Raw genomic sequence first — 5,708 nt, 5'->3', positions numbered from 1 at the left:
TGTGAGAGGGCCCCTGAGTTTGTTGCCTCAAGTGGAATGGACACCGAGATGCTCTGACTCGAAGTAAGGCCGGATATCTCAGCAATGAATTGAATGCAGGCTCGTCTTGCATCTCCCAAGAGGAAGGGATGTCTGAATCCCCTGTGGAGATGACAGAGAAAGACCGAGTTCTCCGCCTCATCGCGAGCGGAGGCCTCACATCCTTTGAAAACTCGAGAGGTCCGCGGAGATCAATGCTTCCAAAGGAGACGATGCCTGACTCCTCTTGAAAATGGATAGGAGTCCCAGGATCCCTGTGGAACGTGGAAAGGGACCCTGGATCTCCCGCCTCACGTGGAGATGCCTCCCAATTGCCATGCCAAGAATCGAGGAGAATCCCGAGGTGTCCCTCGCACCTAGGCAGGAGTCCTGACGTCGCGGAACAAACACTTGTCTGAAAGGGCCCTCCCTGTCGTAACTTGAGAATATACCCCAGGTTCCGGCCGCAACTCGAGAAAAACCATGAGACTTCCCCCTCGCCGCGACATGAGGCCAGATTCCCCTGGACTGCGTGCGGAGCAATTCCGTGTTGCACATCAAACGTGAAAGGAGACTTGATTTCCTTGATGGCACTCCAGAGAAAACCAAAGATCACTATCTCAAGTCTAGAGGGATCCTGAGGTCACTGGAGCAACACAAAAGGGCTCCGTGGACCCCAAATCAACTCGAGATGAGAGCTTAGTCCCTGGCTTCGACTCAAGAGGAAAACCAACTTTCCACAAGCACCTCAAGAGGAGGCTTCTCTCAGCTACAGGTATGTGAGAGGGACCCTGAGTTTGGGGCAACAAGTGGAATGGACGCCGAGATGCTCTGACTCGAAGTAAGGCTGGATATCTCTGCAATGAATTGAATGCAGGCTCGTCTTGCATCTCCCAAGACGAAGGGATGTCTGAATCCCCTGTGGAGATGACAGAGAAAGACCGAGTACTCCGCCTCATCGCGAGCGGAGGCCACACATCCTTTGAAAATTCGAGAGGTCCGCGGAGATCAATGCTTCCAAAGGAGACGATGCCTGACTCCTCTTGAAAATGGATAGGAGTCCCAGGATCCCTGTGGCACGTGGAAAGGGACCCTGGTCTCCCGCCTCACGTGGAGACGCGTCCGAATGGCCATGCCAAGACTCGAGGAGAATCCCGAGGTGTCCCTCGCACCTAGGCAGGAGTCCTGACGTCGCTGAACAAACACGTGTCTGGAAGGGCCCTCCCCGTCGTTACTCGAGAATATACCCCAGGTTCCGCCCGCAACTCGATAAAAACCATGAGACTTCCCCCTCGCCGCGAGATGAGGACCGATTCCCCTGCACTGCGTGCAGAGCAATTCCGTGTTCCACATCAAACGTGAAAGGAGCCTTTATTTCCCTGATGCCACTCCAGAGAAAACCCAAAGTCACTGTCACAAGTCTAGAGGGATCCTGAGGTCACTGGAGCAACAGGAAAGGGCTTCGTGGACCCCAAATCAACTCGAGATGAGAGCTTAGTCCCTGGCTTCGACTCAAGAGGAATACCAAGTTTCCACAAGCACCTCAAGAGGAGGCTTCTCTCAGCTACACTTATGTGAGAGTTACCCTGAGTTTGTGGCCTCAAGTGGAATGGACACCGAGATGCTCTGACTCGAAGTAAGGCCGGATATCCCTGCAGTGAATTGAATGCAGGCTCGTCTTGCATCTCCCAAGACGAAGGGATGTCTGAATCCCCTGTGTAGACCACAGAGAAAGACCTAGTTCCCCGCTTTTCGCGACCGGAGACCTCACATCCTTTGAAAACTCCAGAGGTCCGCGGAGATCAATGCTTCCAAAGGAGACGATGCCTGACTCCTCTTGAAAATGGTTAGGAGTCCTAGGATCCCTATCCACATGGATGGGGACTCTGGGTCTCCCGCTTCACGTGGAGACGCGTCCCAATTGCCATGCCAAGACTCGAGGAGTATCCCGAGGTGTCCCTCGCACCTAGGCAGGAGTCCTGACGTCGCTGAACAAACACGTGTCTGGAAGTGCCCTCCCCGTCGTAACTCGAGAATATACCCCAGGTTCCGGCCGCAACTAGAGAAAAACCATGAGACTTCCCCCTCGTCGCGAGATGAGGCCCGATTCCCCTGCATTGCATGCAGAGCAATTCCGTGTTCCACATCAAACGTGAAAGGAGCCTTGATTTCCTTGATGGCACTCCAGAGAAAACCAAAGATCACTGTCTCAAGTTTAGAGGGATCCTGAGGTCACTGGAGCAACACGAAAGGGCTCCGTGGACCCCAAATCACCTCGAGATGAGAGCTTAGTCCCTGGCTTCGACTCAAGAGGAATACCAACTTTCCACAAGCACCTCAAGTGGAGGCTTCTCTCAGCTACAGGTAGGTGAGAGGGACCCTGAGTTTGTGGCCTCAAATCGAATGGACACCGAGATGCTCTGACTCGAAATAAGGCCGGATATCCCTGCAGTGAATTGAATGCAGGCTCGTCTTGCATCTCCCAAGACGAAGGTATGTCTGAATCCACTGTGGAGACCACAGAGAAAGACCTAGTCCTCCGCCTCATCGCGACCGGAGGCCTCACATTCTTTGAAAATTCGAGAGGTCCTTGGAGATCAATGCTTCCAAAGGAGACGATGCCTGAGTCCTCTTGAAAATGGATAGGAGTCCCAGGATCCCTGTGGCACGTGGAAAGGGACCCTGGGTCTCCCGCCTCACGTGGAGACGCGTCCCAATTGCAATGCCAAGACTCGAGGAGAATCCCGAGGTGTCCCTCGCACCTAGGCCGGAGTCCTGACGTCGCTGAACAAACACGTGTCTGGAAGTGCCCTCCCCGTCGTAACTCGAGAATATACCACAGTTTCCGGCCGCAACTCGAGAAAAACCATGAGACTTCCCCCTCGCCGCGAGATGAGGCCCGATTCCCCTGCACTGCGTGTAGAGCAATTCCGTGTTCCACATCAAACGTGAAAGGAGCCTTGATTTCCTTGATGGCACTCCAGAGAAAACCCAAGATCACTGTCTCAAGGCTAGAGGGATCCTGAGGTCACTGTAGCAACGCGAAAGGGCTCCGTGGACCCCAAATCAACTCGAGATGAGAGCTTAGGCCCTGGCTTCGACTCAAGAGGAATACCAACTTTCCACAAGCCCCTCAAGAGGAGGCTTCTCTCAGCTACAGGTATGTGAGAGGGACCCTGAGTTTGTGGCCTCAACTGAAAAGGACACCGAAATGCTCTGACTCGAAGTAAGGCCGTATATACCTGCAGTGAATTGAATGCAGGCTCGTCTTGCATCTCCCAAGACGAAGGGATGTCTGAATCCACTGTGGAGACCACAGAGAAAGACCTAGTTCTCCGCCTCATCGCGACCGGAGGCCTCATATCCTTTGAAAACTCGAGAGGTCCGCGGAGATCAATTCTTCCAAAGGAGAAGATGCTTGACTCCTCTTAAAATGGATACGAGACCCAGGATCCCTGTGGCACACGGAAAGGGACCCTGGGTATCCAGCCTCACGGGGAGACGCGTCCCAATTACCATGCCAAGACTCGAGGAGAATCCCGAGGTGTCCCTCGCACCTAGGCAGGAGTCCTGATGTCGCTGAACAAACACGTGTCTGGAAGGGCCCTCCCCGTCGTAACTCAAGAATATACCGCAGGTTCCAGCCGCAACTCGAGAAAAACCATGAGACTTCCCCCTCGCCGCGAGATGAGGCCCGATTCCCCTGCATTCTGTGCAGAGCAATTCCGTGTTCCACATCAAACATGAAAGGAGGCTTGATTTCCTTGATGGCACTCCAGAGAAAAAGCAAGACCACTGTGTCAAGTCTAGAGGGATCCTGAGGTCACTGGAGAAACACAATAGGGCTCCGTGGTCCCAAATCAACTCGAGATGAGTGCTTATTCCCTGGCTTCCACTCAAGAGGAGTACCAACTTTCCACAAGCACCTCAAGAGGAGGCTTCTCTCAGCTACAGGTATGTGAGAGGGACCCTGAGTTTGTGGCCTCAAGTGGAATGGACACCGAGATGCTCTGACTCGAAGTAAGGCCGGATATCCCTGCAGTGAATTGAATGCAGGCTCGTCTTGCATCTCCCAAGACGAAGAGATGTCTGAATCCCCAGTGGAGACCACAGAGAAAGACCTAGTTCTCCACCTCATCGCAACCAGAGGCCTCACATCCTTTGAAACTCGAGAGGTCCACGGAGATCAAGGCTTCCAAAGGAGACGATGCCTGACTCCTCTTGAAAATGCAACGGATTCCCAGGATCCCTGTGGCACGTGGAAAGGGACCCTGGGTCTCCCGCCTCACGTGGAGACGCCTCCCAATTGCCATGCCAAGACTCGAGGAGAATCCCGAGGTGTCCCTCGCACCTAGGCAGGAGTCCTGACTTCGCTGAAAAAACACGTGTCTGGAAGGGCCCTCCCCGTCGTAACTCGAGAATATACCACAGGTTCCGGCCGCAACTCGAGAAAAACCATGAGACTTCCCCCTCGCCACGAGATGAGGCCCGGAACCCCTTCACTGCATGCAGAGCAATTGCATGTTCCACATCAAACGTGAAAGGAGCCTTGATTTCCTTGATGGCACTCCAGAGAAAACCCAAGATCACTGTCTCAAGTCTAGAGGGATCCTGAGGTCACTGTAACAACACGAAAGGGCTCCGTAGACCCAAATCAACTCGAGATGAGCGCATAGTCCCTTGCTTCGACTCAAGAGGAATACCAAGTTTCCACAAGCCCCTCAAGAGGAGGCTTCTCTCAGCTACAGGTATGTGAGAGGGACCCTGAGTTTGTGGCCTCAAGTGGAATGGACACCGAGATGCTCTGACTCGAAGTAAGGCCTGATATCCCTGCATTGAATTAAATGCAGGGTCGTCTTGCATCTCCCAAGACGAAGGGATGTCTGAATCCCCTGTGGAGACCACAGAGTAAGACCTAGTCCTCCGCCTCATCGCGACCGGAGGCCGCACATCCTTTGAAAACTCGAGAGATCCGCGGAGATCAATGCTTCCAAAGGAGACGATGCCTGACTCCTCTTGAAAATGGATAGGAGTCCCAGGATCACTGTGGCACGTGGAAAGGGACCCTGGGTCTCCCGCCTCACGTGGAGACGCGTCCCAATTGCCATGCCAAGACTCGAGGAGAAACCCGAGATGTCCTTCGCACCTAGGCAGGAGTCCTGAGGTCGCTGAACAAACACGTGTCTGGAAGGGCCCTCCCCGTCGTAACTCGAGAATATACCCCAGGTTCCACCCGCAACTCGAGCAAAACCATGAGACTTCCCCCTCGCCGCGAGATGAGGCCCGATTTCCCTGCACTGTGTGCAGAGCAATTCCGTGATCCACATGAAACAGGAAAGGAGGCTTGATTTCCTTGATGGCACTCCAGAGAAAAATCAAGATCACTGTCTCAAGTCTAGAGGGATCCTGAGGTCACTGTAGAAATGCGAAAGGGCTCCATGGACCCCAAATCAACTCGAGATGAGAGCTTAGTCCCTGGCTTCGACTCAAGAGGAATACCAACTTTCCACAAGCACCTCAAGAGGAGGCTTCTCTCAGCTACATGTATGTGAGAGGGACCCTGAGTTTGTCGCCTCAGGTGGAATCGACACCGAGATGCTCTGACTCGAAGTAAGGCCGGATATCCCTGCAGTGAATTGAGTGCAGGCTCGTCTTGAATTTCCCAAGACAAAGGTATGTCTGAATCCCCT

Source organism: Dama dama, unplaced genomic scaffold (genome assembly GCF_033118175.1).
Source record: "Dama dama isolate Ldn47 unplaced genomic scaffold, ASM3311817v1 ptg000020l, whole genome shotgun sequence".
Taxonomy (NCBI): domain Eukaryota; kingdom Metazoa; phylum Chordata; class Mammalia; order Artiodactyla; family Cervidae; genus Dama; species Dama dama.
Note: the sequence above shows the minus strand (reverse complement) of the source record.